This window comes from Cavia porcellus, unplaced genomic scaffold (assembly GCF_034190915.1).
Source record: "Cavia porcellus strain 051 isolate PalLab524CR breed Dunkin Hartley unplaced genomic scaffold, mCavPor4.1 scaffold_3, whole genome shotgun sequence".
NCBI lineage: Eukaryota > Metazoa > Chordata > Mammalia > Rodentia > Caviidae > Cavia > Cavia porcellus.
This window is the reverse complement of record NW_026947486.1, coordinates 64,553,330-64,570,211: the sequence shown is the minus strand read 5'-3', so window position 1 is coordinate 64,570,211 and position 16,882 is coordinate 64,553,330. Positions and strand designations below refer to the sequence as shown.

The 16,882-nt window shown below is 32.0% G+C and overlaps 1 protein-coding gene across 1 annotated transcript in view; it reads right to left on the bottom strand.

Moving 5' to 3' along the window:
* Il1rapl2 (interleukin 1 receptor accessory protein like 2) overlaps nucleotides 1-16,882 on the bottom strand; it is a 1,287,414-nt gene that overhangs the window by 144,580 nt on the left and 1,125,952 nt on the right. The gene's annotated exons all lie outside the window — the stretch shown is intronic.

Sequence of the window (16,882 nt, the reverse complement as noted above, 5' to 3'; positions counted from 1 at the left end):
ATTTGTTCTTCATATCCCTGAACAAGGAATGTCTTTCCATTTTCTGAAATCCTCTTTGATTTTTTTTTTCAGAGTAATGTAATTTTGAATGTATAGATATTTTACTACCTTTGTTATATTGATTCCTAAATATTTCATTTATTTGGATGCTAATGTGAAGGGTGTGGCTTCTCTTATTTCCCTCTCAGTGAATTTTTTGTCTACAGGAATGCCATTTTTTTTTTTTTTTTTTGCAGGTTCACTTTGTATCCAGTTGTATTACTGAGTTTGCTTATTACATCTAGAAGTCTTTCAATGGAATTTTGGCCTTCTATGTAGAGTGTCATGTCATCTGCAAATAATGATAATTGAACTTCTCCCATTCTTGTTTTTATTCTTTTTATTTCTCTCTCTTGTGTAATTTCTCTGGTAATGTTTACATAACTATATTGAGCAAGAGTCGTGATACTGGACATCCTTGTCTCATTCTTGATTTTAGGTTGAAAGTTTTCAGTTTTTGTCTGTTTAGTAAATTGTTGGCTATTGGTTTATCATGTACAGCTTCTAACAGATTAAGGTAAATACTAACTATTGTAATTTTCCACAGTGTTTTTTTTTTTAACAAGAATGCGTGTTGGATTTTGTCAAAAGTTTTTTCTGTGTATATTAAGATGATCGTGTGATTTTTGTCTTTGGCTTTGTTGATATGGTGTATTAAATTTATTCATTTGCATATGTTGAATGCATCCCTGCATTCCTGGGATGAATTCTATTTTATCATGCCGTATAAACTTCATGATTTGCTGCATTCTATTTGCAGTATTTTATTGAATATTTTTGCATCTATGTTCATTAGAGAGATTGGCCTATAAATATTTTTCTTGGTTGGGTATTTTTCTGCTTTTGGTATTAAGGTAACACTAACTTCCAAGAATAAGTTAGTCAGACTTGTTTCTCTTTTAATTGCACTGAAGAATTTGAGGAGTGTTTGCATTGTCTTCTCAAAATTTCCTGTAGAATTCAGTATTCAATCCATCAGGACCTGGGCTTTTTTTCCTTGGTAAAGTTCTGATTACATTTTCAATCTCATTAAATGAAATTGGGTTATTCAGTAGTTTTACACTCTGTTGATTCAGCTGTGTTAATTCATATGTTTCTAGGAATCTGTCCATTAGTTCTGTAGTAAGTAGAGTTCTCTAGTAATCTACAATAGTAAAATGTTTCAAAGTGGGTTTAATGATCTGTATTTCCTTGGGGTCCAAAGCAATTTCCCCCTATTCATTTCTTAATATGTGGATTTGAATTTTTTCTTTCCTCTTTTAGATAAAGTTGGCTAGGAGTTTATAAATTTTATTTATTCTTTTAAAGAATGAACTATTTGATTCATTAATTCTTTGTAGTGTTTTCCTAGTTTCAATTGCATTGATTTCTTCTTTGATCTTTATAATTTCCTCCCTTCTCTGGAGTTTGGGCTAGACTTGGCCTTTTTCTAGAAGTTTGAGGTATAGCAAGAGGTTGTTTATTTTTGTTGCTTCCATTTTCCTGATGTGGATATTACAGCTATAAATTCCCCTCTTTGGACTGCTTTCATTAGGTCCCACAGGTTCTGGTAAGTTGTATTTGTATTTTTGTTCAATTGTAGATACAGTTTAATTTGTTTTGCGACATTATTTGATTATGAAAGTGTTATTTAATTTGCATGTGTTTATAGGGTCTTTGCGGGATTTTTTGCCATTAATTTTCAATTTTATTATGCTATGGTCAGGTAATATGCATGCCATTATTTCAATTCCTTTGCATTTTCTTAAAAATGTCCTGTGGGCTACTACATGGTCTATTTTAGATAATTCCCCATGTTCATATGAGAAGAATGTGTATTCTGATGTTATTGGGTGGAACACTCAGAACATATCTACTAGGTCCTTTTGTTCACAAGTTTGATTCAGTTTGTTATTTCTTCTTTGCTGATTTTTTGTTTGCTTCATCTGTCTGTTTGTGACAAAGGGGTGTTAAGGTCCCCGATTATATCTGTATTGTTGCTTATTTGATTTTTCATGCCTATTAAGATTTGTCTCATATGATTGGGTGCTCCCATATTTGGTGTATATATAATTATGATTGTAATGTCTTCCTCAAGTTTTCCCCTAGCAAATATGTAGTGACCTTATTTATCTCTTTTGATCATCGTTGGTTTGAAGTTCACATTGTCTGTACTTTTTTCTGGGTTCCTGTCACTTGGAGTATTATTTTCTGTCTGTTGACTTTTACTGTATGAATTTACTTTTGAGTTAAATGTGTTTCTTGTATACAGCATATCACTGCATTTTGTTTCTTAATCCACTCTGAAAGTCTGTTTCTTTTTATTGGTGTGTTGAGGACATTTACAGTGTTGGATATAACTGATATATCCTGATTTATCTTTGTCATGTTATCTTTTTGTTGTTGGTTCTCTACTTCTCTCTGTTTAACTATTTGCCCTGCTTAATGATTACCTTCTGCTGTTGTTCATGGAATTGTAATTATCTTTGTCTCTTTCTAGAGTATCTTTCTGTACTCTTTACAATGCTGGTTTGGTGGTCATAAATTTCTCCAATTGTTCCTTGTCATGGGGATTTCTTATTTCTCCATCAGTTTTCAAAGATGGTTTGGCCAGGTACATCAATCTGGGTTGAAAGTTGTTTCATTTCAGGACATGAAATACTTCACTCCAAGATCTTCTTGACTTGAAGGTTTGTATTAAGAAATCTGCCATGATTCTGATAGGTTTTCCTTCATAGGTAAACTGTTCTTTTATCTTAGAACATTTAGTATTCTGTTATTGTGCTGAATTTCTGTGATCTTAGTTATCATATATCTGGATAAAGATTTATTTTGATTATATATAATTGGGGATCTATATGCTTCACTTATCTGTTATCAGATTCTTTTCTTATACTTGGAAAATTTTCTATTGTTTCTGTACATAGTATTCTTATGTCATTTGTGTTCACCCCTGCATTTCCGTTGACACCTATCAAACTTACATTGTTTTCCCTTGTGTCATCTCACAGCTGTTGAATTATTGTCCTGATTTTTTGTTATTTTTAAGGTATCATTTCTTTCATGATCATATGCTTCCATTCTGTCTTCAAGATTTGCGAATCTATCTTCAGCTTCATTCAAGAATTTTTTTCAGCTTTCAAAGGAATTTCTAATTTCCTATATATGCCTTGAATCTGTTTCATACATTCTAATTCTGTATTATATTGCTCATGCAAGGTTTCCATAATTTTCTTATGTTCCACTATTTTAACTATTTCTTTAGATACACTCAATATTTCTTTCATAATGTCTGTTATTTATTTTTTTTACCTGAGAGATTATTCTGATTTCTTCTGTAGCTTTATAGAAGTTTTTCTTTACTTCAGTTGCTATCATTTCAGAAATTACAGTTGTGCAATTTCTAGTGTCATCTATTGCAATGTCTTCTGGGTTTATTCTCAGTGGGATGGAGAAATGAGACTGCATCTTGTTTTTTCTTTAATTTTGTTATTTTCTTCTGGGAATCTGAACTTATCAGAGCCTTGATTCACCAATACCCATGTGCCTAGCTGGGATGCACCCCAAACTATGGTGCCAGGGCCTTGTGCTGTGATGGGTGGAGCTCAGAATCCCCAGGACGTTTCAGCTACACTGATCGCTCCCTGATAGATGTCTCAGGGGCTCTGGGATAGGCAGCGCTTGATACCTCTGTGACCTGTGTGGCTAGGCAGGTGTTCCCTTGATGGATTGTGCTGGGATGCTGGGCTGATCAGGCCTCAGATCCTCCTTGCAACTAGGAGGGATGCACTCCGTGAATGTGGTACCAGGGCCTTGTGCCTGATTGGGTGGAATTCACAACCTCTGGGACCCGTGTGGCTAGCTGGGATGCACCCCAAACTGCTGCAAGAGCCTTGTGCCTGTATTTAATTTTTATTGAGCTCATAAAGATTGCAATGCTCATTCAACTTTTATTATAAGTATTAAACATATTATTCAAGCTGCTAATGAATGTTTTAACATACTCGATTGTCAGACTATTATCCAGTTTAGTATAATTGTAGCATAATTAAAAATGTGAGAATGGAGAGTCAAGTAGAAGTTTCTAATCTGGAACACAGTTTACATAACAAAACAAGATGCCCACATTTAATAATTAGATAAGAAGCTTTATATATCTATTTAATAAAAGTAACCACGTATCCAGTTGAAATAAATAGTATTGGTATTTATCAACTACATATCAAAGCAAACAAACACATGTAGTGTCTGATACACATCAGTTTAGATTCAACTGATAGTGTGCAGCGGGCATAGAAACCAGAGTTAGCATTTTACTGTTCCTTCTATACACAGTGTTCAGTTATTTCCCAAATAGTCCACACAGCACCATGCAGTGGAATTACAAAAATATCATTAAAATTACTTAATATTGCTAAAAATTTACAATATTGTGGGATCATATTACTGGATATACAGAACTACATGAAACCTGCAGGAAATTTGTTGGATACACCTGCTATCCACCATTACATTTTTCTGTTGACTAACACATCATTGTCTTATGGAAAGCTTTAGACTATATGTCATCTATTCAATACATATCAAATTCTGTTCAAAACTCTGCAGAACTTGTTTTTTAGAGGATCACAGACAATAAGCCATTTATTTTATCTTGGGAATGGACTATGTTTAAGAGGAGGTCCTCACTACTTACTGGAGACATACCTGATTGTAAATCATTGTTTCCCATGATGCCTCAAAATTTACATTATTGCATATTACTTTCCATGAAGTTTTGAAGGTTTATTTAGTAAACAAATTTATTTTTGTATGCCATAAATTTCACACACATTAAACGCTTTAACTGTGCAAAAAATCAAACAGATCATTTAATCTGTCCAGTCACAAACTTGTTCATTATTAAGGCTCCATAAAAGCCTCCGTGAAAACAATCAGAAATAATGTAGTGTTCTTAGAGCAATTATTCATGTGTTATGGATACTATATCGGTCTATCAAAGCACTTTTGAAATTAGATATATTCATATGTTTATAAATACTTTCCTTTGTAGCAAAAAAAAAAAAAAAAACTGAACAAAAATGGAGGCATATCTTCATGAGGATGTGGTACTGAAAGATATTACATGCAACCAAATAAATTTCCATGGCTTTAGGACATCTGTTGAATCTTTCTAAAGTGGCTAACAGGGCAGTATCCAAACCAAGGTCATGGGCTCAATTCCATAATGGTTAGTCAGAATCATTCTGCTCCATAGCCACAATTCAAATTCAAATAAAAATTTTCATTATTGGTATTATTTGTTTAAAGATGTTAACTTTAATTTTGTTTATTTATTTATTTTTTTAATACAGGGATTTTCTATGCAGTCTAGGCTAGCTTTGAACTCGCTCTATAATCTAGGATGGCCTCACACTTGCATAGATCCTCTGGTCTCAGCCTTCCAAGTGCTGGGATTACAGGCATCCACCAACAAAGCGAGTTTAAAAATTATAACTTTAGAAAATAAGCTAACAGATGATTTTTCAGTGTCTTGCTTATTTTTATAATCATATTCAACCTCTTACTTTAAATAAAATTAAGCTTTGAAATATCCATAAATTTAATTATATATTTTCAGTTTTCTTGCATTTGAGGACATTTATGACCTCTTTCAGAGGAAAACATTTTCCTTCCATGTTTTCAATGATCACAGAATATGAAAGCTCTTGGGTAAAACAAATGGATATTTAAAACACTACCATGCCACTTACTAACTATAAGACTTTGACCAAGTTACTTCACATATGTAAGTTCTTGGATTTCTCATCCATAAAATGAAGAAAGTAAACATATTTTTTTAATGAGAATAAGAGAAGATAAGACATCACTAGCCCTTTAATGCTAGATCCGAACATATTAGCTACTTGTATTTGGCTATGTTTAGGTGCTACAACATAAGACCTGAGGCTGGGTACATTATAAAGAACAGAAATTTTTTGGGTACAATTTTTGGGTATTAAAATTTCAAGATTGGAAGCTCCATCAGCTTGACTTCAAGTGAGGAGCCCCTTGGCTATATCACTTCATGACATGTTGTGTAACGTTGAGAGTGCATTGGGTGAAGTGAGATAGGAAACCAAACTGGATATGGGAAAGTCTTCTTTATAATAATCTACTCTCTTGCAGTTTGACTGAGGCTCTGCATAAGCTACATGCATCTCTTTCAAGGGCAGAACTCCCAGTGATCTAATCAGTTTCCATTAGACTCCTCCACTTTAACGTTTCACCGCATCCCAACATTGCTTCATTGGTGACCAAGGTTCTAAAACAAGACATTTGGAGGGAAATATTAAAATTATTCCCAAACCATAGCAACATTCATTAAATTCTTCTATTATTGCCAGTAGTACCATGCACTGCATATGGAAGCTAACAGGTAACAAAACTACTAGCACTGATTACTTACTGTATAATCTGGAACAAATTGTGTCACTTATCTGAATTTTGGTTCTGCCATCTGCAACATCAGAACAAATAATTCTATCTCAATGTGTTTTGAAAGCTAAATAATAAAATTCATATAAATCTCTTAATATATAATTAGAACTTTGTAACTACTGACTTGAAGAGCACAACCAGAGGACAAAAATTCCTCTATTTTAGTGAAGCCTTTTTCCAAATGGTCTTGTTACTGAATTTAACCATTGATGAATACTGCAGTTCTACAATATTATAGCCACATGTACCACAAATATTGTTCTCCATTCCTGAGTAACACAGAGACACAGGAGCCCATATTCTAAGAGGTGATTCATCTTGTTTCATGTTCTTACACAAATGACTCCTACATCTTTTATGTTTTCTGTCTTGAATTTTCCAAGTTCTATTCTGTTCATATTTCTCCTGAGTTCCACATGCACATCCAGTTATCTCTCTTTGACATAGCTGTCCATTCCATCAGGCATCCAGCGGTATGTCTACCATGTATCTAAAAATAAGGTGGTCTAAAATATAAATCCTCACATCATGACTCCACAAAATATGACACTACATTACTCTATTTTCTCTTTAATCTCAAAGACTTTTGAATCTATAGCAAAAGAATATCCTTATTATACCGATTTCTTTCTATCTTAGCTATCATTATTCTCAGGTAAGCCTCTAGAATTTGTCTGTTGGACAACTATCATAGCATCTTAAAAGTTTCCCTGCTTCTATATAACTGCCTATATTAATTCTATGTGGGTATGTTATGGTATTCAGAATAAGCTACTCCAAAATATAAGTGAAGAAAATCAGACTATGTCATCCCAAAATGTGCTTCTTTCATTCAGGGATGATGCTTACCTGGGTACATTGAGAAATGGAGGACATAAGAGAAGCTCTGAAAAGTTTAACTTAAGGAAATATTCCTTTGTAAGTGTTTCTCTTCATATAGTAGGAATAAAAGAATAAATAGGTGAATAATGGCAAAGGAGACTTATTTATGAATTATTGACTTAAATCTGTACAACAAATTTTATCTTTATTTTAATATGTATTTCCTGCCTGTCTGTTATTAAGTAGCCCTTTCTCCACACCTATTCTTTCCCTTTTATTTCACTGTAGTATCTAAGGGGGATCTCACTTTCAAGGTGGTAGCCATTGTTTTTTCACTATTATCATGTTTTACACTATTATATCATTTTTTATTTCGTTTGGTTTTATTCAGTTTTGTTTTGTTTGATTTTATTATATCTGATGGAATGGGTAGCTATGTCAAAGATAACAAGATGTATCATGGTAGCCATTTTGGATTTAGTATTATCATGTTTTGAAGTCCTGTTTTGTGTTCATTGTTTTGTTTCTATTGGTTCTATTCTGTTCTGCTTTGTTTGATTCTACTGTGCCTGAAGGTATGGGCAGCTGTTTTGAAGACAACAAGAGGCATTATGGTGGTAGCCATTGTTTATTTCCCATTACGTTGTTTTTAAATCCTGTATCACTTATGCTGTTTTGTTTTGATTGGCTTTATTCTATTTCATTTTGCTTGGATGTATTCTCTCTAAAATAAATAAATAAATAAATAAATAAATAAATAAATAATTATTTAATAACAATGACCCAAGTAGGTGTTTATCCAGGTAGAAAGAATTGAAATTTGTTCTAATCTGTCAGATAATCCATTGTAATTTTGAGATAGCTTTGCATGCTGAACACATGTGCTGAAGATAAACTTCCATATTCAGCAACACTGTTTTGGTTTTGCTTTTTTTTTTTTTTTTTTTTTTTTTGTTGTTTTTGTACTAGGGGAATCTAACTCACAACCTTGGTCTTGCCAGAGTAATCATGTATTTACTACTCATATTCAGTAGCTAAGATTGGTAAGCAAGCCTCAAAGAATATTCTCAGTTTCAAAGCCCAAAGCTTTGCCAGCTGATTTGAGAGGGTAGTCAACGTTTATTAACTGGATGTCAGCTTCTCACTAGGATTATGTAATGTTGCAGTTAATAGCTCATTAGCAAGAAATATCTGTTGTTAATTATGACAAGATCACAGAAGAAATACCTTTCAGAAATCGAGAAGAAATTAAAATACCTATAAAGGCATTACATTAGAAGACTCAAAATCAAATACAGAAAACTTTGTCTGAAGTACAGAAGTTTTTCTTGTATAAATTTTATAATATTGTAGGACTATAGAAATAAGATCCCAGAGTTGTATACCTGCTAACTGAAGTGGTGAATAGCCACATGGGCCTCTGCTCAGCATGACTGTGTTCTCCGTTGTTTTTGAGGGAATGTAATCTTGACTACACTAAAATTTACAGTGTGCTAGAGCACTCTTTAATTACAGTTCTCTAATTAAGCTGGTCATTCAATGTGTGTAGTTAAATGTTTTTTACTGCCTGCCTAAATTGGAAAAGGAAAAGTTAGAGTTTTAAAAAGTTGATAAGATCAATAAATAAGTACTATCAACTACCATTTAATAAGTGCTTGGTATGTTCCAATGTGCTCCTGGGAAGTAGGTAATAGATTTATTCCACATGTTATGTATGAGAAAACTGAGAAGCAGAGATGTTAGATTATTTACCTAGGGTCAAGTAGTAAATGGTACTGACACAAGAACTCAGTTCCGAGTAACTCCCACATCTGTGCTCATGATATATTTAAATGTGACAATACTTGTTAACATCATTTAATATTTACTAATACAATGATGTATTAGAATCCAAAAGTTTGAATCACAAAAAAAGTTGTTAACTGAAAAAGGTGTACGGCACATACCTCTAATCCAAGCTTTCTGGGATGCTATGGCAGAAAGTTGGCAAACTTGAGGGTTGTCTGGACTACTTAGCAAGATACTGTCTTAAACGAAAAACAATGAAACTGGTTGAGGATGTATCTTATGGGTAGAGTACCACTCAGTTCAATCTTTAATACCACAAACAAAACTTCATGAAAAGTAAAAATTTTCATTCAAAAAAGACTATAGTTTTTATAAAGCAGAAAAAATCAGTGGTTGCCTAGGGTAGGACTAGAAAAGTGATGGGAACTGACTACAAAGGGGCACAAAGGAAAGCTTTCGATGTAAATTGGAGTGGTGATTATATGAGTTGCATTTGTGGAACATCATTAATTATGATACTCAAAATGCACACTTTACTATATATATTCCTAAGGAAAAATTCTTAATATTTTTGTAAGGGTAAATACTTTTAAAAGATATCCTAATTGAAATACAATCTGGTTCAATAAATAAGTCAACAAAATAAGTCACTGTTATAAGCATGATATCCAAGAATCAATCTTCTGTTTCAGCAACAAAATCTAATCCACCAAACGAGGAAGAACTTGTTATATAAAGATGGATATGGAAACAGTTCAGCCCATGGGAGTTAATTTTGTGGACAGCAGTTTGAAATTTCCTACTGAGAAGTGTCAAGAAATGGGAGTCACAGGGATGTAAAGAGACTCTGTGACGCTCTTACATTCTCTACTAAAAATAAGCATACAAGTATGACGGCTAGATGGAATAAATCTATGAAAAATCATAAGGCAAAGCACCTGAAGTAAACAAAGCACATCCCATAATAAATTAGACTGTTATCAATCCTGATTGGCTTTATCAGCTCATCAAATCTTTCCACTCTATTTAGAACTCACTTTGAACCATCCTAGCTTTAAAAACCTACTTTAGGTCTTGGCCTGGGCACAAGTGCTTTTCGCCACCTGCCTAATCTGTTGGCTTTCTTTGAAGCTGTAGGGCATCAGAACTTGGCATAAAGCTGGTCGGAAACTTCTAGGTTCCGAAAACACTTGCTAACTATAATTACTCTATGCTAAGAACTTATCTGTTCATAACTGACAAGCTGTTCTCACTTCAATTTAAATTTCAGGTATTTTTCCTGGACTGAGGTTGAAAAGGAACATCTTCACCCTACTTACATTCTATGTTATCAAAAAGAGAAAATCTGACAATTAATAAAGATGGTAATATATAGACTTATTAATCCCTTATTAGAAAATAAAATTCCTTTTAAGTGATTCTTTCTGATTGTGCCCAACTTTATTTCCTTTTTTTTTCTTTGTTGGCATTTAAATTATTTAATTCTTATAAAATATGCATAACAGAATTTAACATTTTAACCACTTGAAATATATATATATATATATATATATATATATATATATATGGCAGTGCACACAAGTACATTTAAAATGTATAGCTATCTCTAGTACTCATTTCCACTTTTTCAACATTTTAATCTATCACTTCTTTTCCCAGTGATGGAAATGAAGCCTTGCATGTGCTTAGACAAGCACTCTGCCATGGAACTATATCTCCAGCCATCAAACTATTACTCTTAATGCATAATATTATCAATATTGATCTTTTTGCTTAAAAACTTTAATTTCTGCAGAAGTAATTTGTAAAAATTATAATTTATAATTTTATAATTTTTATTAAAAATTATAACTCATTAAATTTAAGGCAGGTAGTAATTGGCTCTCTTTCCTATTTTTTATTCCTTCTAAAATCTTTAAAATATTTTGAAGATACAGAACCAAATCATTTTAAGAGTTGCTCAGAAGAGTAGTTTACTCATGCAAGAATTATGGCACAAAGGGTGAAACATTCTCCCATGATTGAGCGAGTGAGGTTTCAGAACAAATCCTAGAGAAGAGTTGAGTTTCCCTCTATTGAACTCTGCCTTTATTTCAGGAAGTGCTCACTACATATTTTGTGGTGAATCATCAGGCTAGAATATCAGGGATTGCAGTGTGGAATTTCAAAGACATAGATAAATTAAGAAGAAACTGGTATAGATCATACTACCTGCTAACTAGTATCTATTTTTAAAATATTTTTTCAGTATAATGAATTAGTTAAAACATGTATCATTAGATTAGCCTAGCAGTTCCACATAGAACAATTTGAAAAAAAATATAGACATCTGTGAAACTTTAAACTTTGTGCTTTATTTTTTTGATTTCTATCAATAGGCTATTCTAGGTTTTTTTGTTGTTGTTCTTGTTTTTGTTTTTTTGTGTTTTTCATTTTTATCGGTACCAGGGATCAAACTCAACACTGCCTGCTTGCAAGGCAGGCGCTTATGGCGCTGAGCTAAATCCCCAGCCCCCCAATAGGCTATTCTAAAACAAAAAAAATTTTGGCTTATCTATCCTAGACAGTCATAGATAGAAAATAAATACATATTAAGACTTAATAACATCCCATAAATACTTTGTTGTTGTATATTAGAAGTCAGAAATATTTAAGTAAGAAGCATTACTTGTCTAAATTTTGTATTTCCTGCATGCTAAAATAACTCATTTTAGATTTTTTTCTTACTCTTTACTTCATTCTGAGTTTCCAAGCTACATGTTAAAATCATGTCTACTCTCATCTGTTTCAAAAGTTCTTATAAGAATGCTCTCTTTTGGTAAATGAAAAAATCCTGTTTAACATTTTAAAACTTGATTACTTAGAGCATCCATATTAGATTATTTTTTAGCAAAAATATTTTGGCATTAATTAAGTTAAATACATAAGGAATCTATACATGGTGCACTTTGGATTTATCTAATATTCACCTTATTTTAAAAAGGAAAAGGATTCAAATAACAGAAACATAAATAAACATATAAAAATTTTCTCTCCTTGAACCAACCAAGCAATATTCTAAATTCAACACATTACACAATTAACCAGATTCTAACATTCTGCACAGCTTAATTGTTCCCTTATAAAGCTTTTACTGACTAATCTAGCCTGCAAAGTTCTCTTTTTTTCCAGAGTTCCTACAGCAGTTACATAACTCTTTCCCCTTTAAACCATCCTCACACTTCTGCCAAGGACAACTGATTATGTTATCCCTGCTCAAAAGCTTATAATAATTCTGACTGCAGGATAATTCCAATCTTTACTAGAATAATTAAGTGTGCTTATAAAGTTGCCCCTATCTACTTGTATGTCCTCAAATCATAACCTAGACTGTAAGAACTGCCCTCTAGCAACAATGCACAGCTAGGAGACTTTAAATATGTTACACAATTTAATACCTATGTGTACTGGGACATTTCTTGTAAGTTGAATATTTTGTTTGCATTTCATTACCTGAAGAATGTTTATGCATGTTTTAGTACTTGATCAAGAGTCCTTATTATGGTTGATACACTGTCAAATTGAGAAGTTTAGAAGTTGAACTAAGAGATTCAGTAGGAAACTGTGTCTTTACTTTGTAAATATTCTCAACCTGTGCAAGAGGAAGGCACAAAGTTCATGTGAGTGCCACACCCATTCTGGTTTGGAGAGTATCCTGCTTACAATATTAGAGCTGCTTTTGCTGACTGCTGCCTAGTGCCTTTCCACTCTGCCCTGCGGCCAGAATATTAGGGACTGAAACCTCCACAAATTATAAGTTAAATAAATCTTTACTTCCTTCATTTTGAAGGAAGGGTATTTGGAAGGGTATTTTGTCTCATCAATGAGAGAAAAGTAACCATTTGGAAATGTATTTTGTCTCAGCAATGAGAGAAAAGTAACCAAAACAGTCCCTTCCCTTATAAAAACTTCTCTGATCCTCCTAATCTAAACTTATAATATTATCATAATTGAATAATATGCTACTGGTGTAGGAATAGATAAATATATCAATGAAACCTAAAACAGCTTATATAAGCTAAAACAGCATATATAAACCTAAAACAGAACTATATATGTCTGATAATTTAGTATGTACTAAAATGGGAATTTCAGTTAAATAATATTGAAATATTTTAACACTTGGTTAAAAAATAAAGAAAAAGAATTATTAATAAAATATGCCATTAACAAAATCTAAGTAGGTTCTTAAAAATGAACTTATTAATATTATAAAAATAATAGTTGATATACCATTTGTTTGATTTTCTTGGGGTGAAACTTAAAAAAAATAGACAAAATATTTTTGTATGATAAGATACTCTAAACAAATTTATACAAATGAGATAGAACAGATTATTATTTGAATTATCTGTGGTATAGAAGAGAGGATATTAGTGTGCAGAATACATGAGAAACTCTTGAAATTTATTTAGAACAAATTCTACTGTAAAAAAAGAGACAAAATTAGGAAAATCAGTTTACAAAGTAGGAAATGCATACAATAAGTATATTAAAAGTTGTCATTACTGGGCTGGGGATATGTCTTAGTGGCACAGTGCCTTCCTGGAGAATACAAGGTCCTTAGTTCAGTTTCCAGTACCATTAAAAAAAAGAAAAAATGCCATTACCAGTTATACAATGATATGCAAAATAACAACAATAAGACATTTTAAACCATCAGATTGGAAAATTAATGAGTTACTCTGAAGATACAGTATGCAAATAGAGTGTGTCAAACAAGAACAGTTACATACTTCTAGCAGGAGTGTCAATTAGAATGGCCACTTGGGAAAGGAATAAAAGACTAACACAATGAAGTCAATATCTGTATCCTGTAAAAGTCAGCAATCATATTTCTCAGAATTTAAACTAGAAAAACTTTGTGTATATATGAAATATTGATTAACTGTAAACATCTCTAAATTAACATCAGTAGTACAACTCAATGAATAATATTTAGAATACCTATAATATAGAGCATTATGCAATAATTCACAAGAATGGAGGTACACATAAGGACAAGTGTTACAGGGAACAAAAGCAAGCATGCAAATACATTTGTACAGGAGAATGCTAATTACATTCAAAAACAAAATTCGTGCTATATACTAACTAAAAATACTATGTATAGCAATACTTAGAAAAAGTTTGGTTTTAAGACCATGTACTTTCACCCATAAAATGCTTATATGCTATTTGTATACTTACAAATAAAACAGAAAGAAAAAAAAATAAGATAGGTTTCTTTGTATTTCAATGATTCACTATGGATTGCTTTTAAAAAGATGAAAGTCCATTTTCTCAACTTCAAAATTTATAACTAGTTAAAAAATACTAAGCCAAAGATAGTACTCTATACTCACTGCCTCATTTACTTTCATTTAAAAAAACCCAAGTTTAAAAAGAGGTAGGTGACACCAAGATGTGTAAATTCAGGGTTGGTCAGGATTGGACCTTGTTTCTGTTTTAAAAATTGATATTTTCTTTATGATTAATTTCTGCATTAAAACTGAGTTTTTCAAAGATTATGATAAAATATGACATATCCATCTCAATTTTTGGTTCTCCTATATTTTACACCCAAGTTACCTTATTGAAAAGGTCATGTCAGTGATATGTGTGCAATTATGTTCATAGTGGCAGCTTGTAATAGCTAAACCTTGAAAACAACCAAAATGTCCATAAACCACAGAGTGGATAAAAAAGATGTGGTAGGTATTTTTATACAATGGAATATTACTCAGCTATAAAAAGGATGATCTTGAGGCCTTTAGAGGTAAATGAAGACAACTTGAGACTATCATCATAAGTGAAATAAATAAGAATCATCTTTATAAATATCACATTGTATCTCTAGTGTATAAACAAATAAGAACTGTAGGAATAATAAAACACAAAATGTGTAATTGCTATTTTAAAAAAGAGGAAAATAAAATGCTGTAAAGGATATAACTACATTTATGTTTAAGTGTGTAATATAGATAACCATATTACTGAGTTTTGTTGGATCATTGAACAGAACTGTTTGCAGTCTCACTGAATGTCCACGTTTTTATGCTTTAATTTTGTAACTTGAACAGCTATTTCTAAGAGGAAAATGTATAATTTATCAACTAGTGATTTCTTACTATATATTTTTTTGAAATTCTGTATTATTTCTATAATTTTTTTCTGCTTTGCTTTTTTTCTCTTTAAATAAAATTTTAAAAAATCAAAACTATAAATGAAAAACATGGAAAAAAACAATTCAAGAAATTAAGAACTTGCAAAACCTTCAATGTTTTACTTAATTTACTAATTGACCTAATTTCCACTTTGCTTTGATGGGGCTGACTTTTCCAACCAACCTACCTTTCCTCTCCCTCTTTTGTGTGATCTTTACTTCCAAGACTTTTTACTGCATTAACACACATATTTGGGAAGCACATTAGGCACTTCTTGAAGTTACAAGAACATAAGAAAGAGAACATTTCAGAAAAGAGTAGTGTGGAGAAGATAATGTTCCCATCTTGAAAATTTTAACCTTCACTACATAATTATTTCTTTTAAAAGTGTGGTAATGATTCCTTTTCCCCCAAATTCATCAATATACATGTCAAAATTATCATCCACTTATTCTACAGATTTCATATAAACTAGCAGATAAAGCAATTAAAATGAGGAATTGTCATCCTCAGCTCTAGTTATCCTCCAATGTCACATGAATTTACACTCATGTAGTCAGGTATTGTTGTGCACATCTCTAATCACAGCATTTGGGAGACCAAGACAGGAAGTTCCTAAGAGTTCAAGGCCAGCCTGAGCTAATTAAGCAAGTTCAAGGCCATCCTGAATTACATAGAGAAACCTTGCCTCAAAAAATGAAGGAAGGAAGGAAGGAAGGAAGGAAGGAAGGAAGAAAGAACGAACGAACGAACGAACGAAAGAAAGAAAGAAAGAAAGAAAGAGGCATAATCCCAAAATTCTCAGCATACCCTGATAGCACAATGAATTTCTTTAATAAATGACAATATGATTTCAAACCATAGGTGTTCAATCTCAAAGCACTAAATTCAAGACAACTTATTTTTTTAAGAAATAAAAAAAATGCCTCAAAAACAAAGTATTTGTGGTTGTACAAATTTGGAGTTCATTGTTTTTTCAGTTAGTTTTCAGCAATATAGAAAATAATATGGGCTTTAAACTTAGAATATCTTAACACAAATTATACTTTTAATAGTAAATACATATTTTTCAAAATCATGACCTAATGTCTCTTTAAGAAGCAGTTTTTTCATCTTTAACAGGAATCATAACATTCTCTTTTAAAGTTTTTAGGAATGCTAAGTGGGGTGTTATGTGTACAGAATTGAACTGTGTCAAAAACATAGTAAACCCTCAACAAATGTGAGGTATTATTATTTTTCAAGAATAAACTTAATATTTAATGAAAAATATGTATCTGGAATATGGATAAGTGACTGAAAGTGGGAATAATTTATAACATTGCTTTATACCTAGAAGTTTCATGTTATATATAATACATTCCTTGATGAACCATTTTACCCAAATATTTTTCTTAACTTCAAGATAATTTATTGTGTAATCTTGAGGTTGTATCACAAAGAAGATGTCTTGAGGCACTTACAAATTATTTTTGCATTGCTCAGGGACCAACTATGGAATCATAGAATAACTAAAAATAAATCATTCTTCAACTTTTAAAAAAATTTACAGATGAGGATGTTATTTTAAACCCACTCAACTAGAAAAC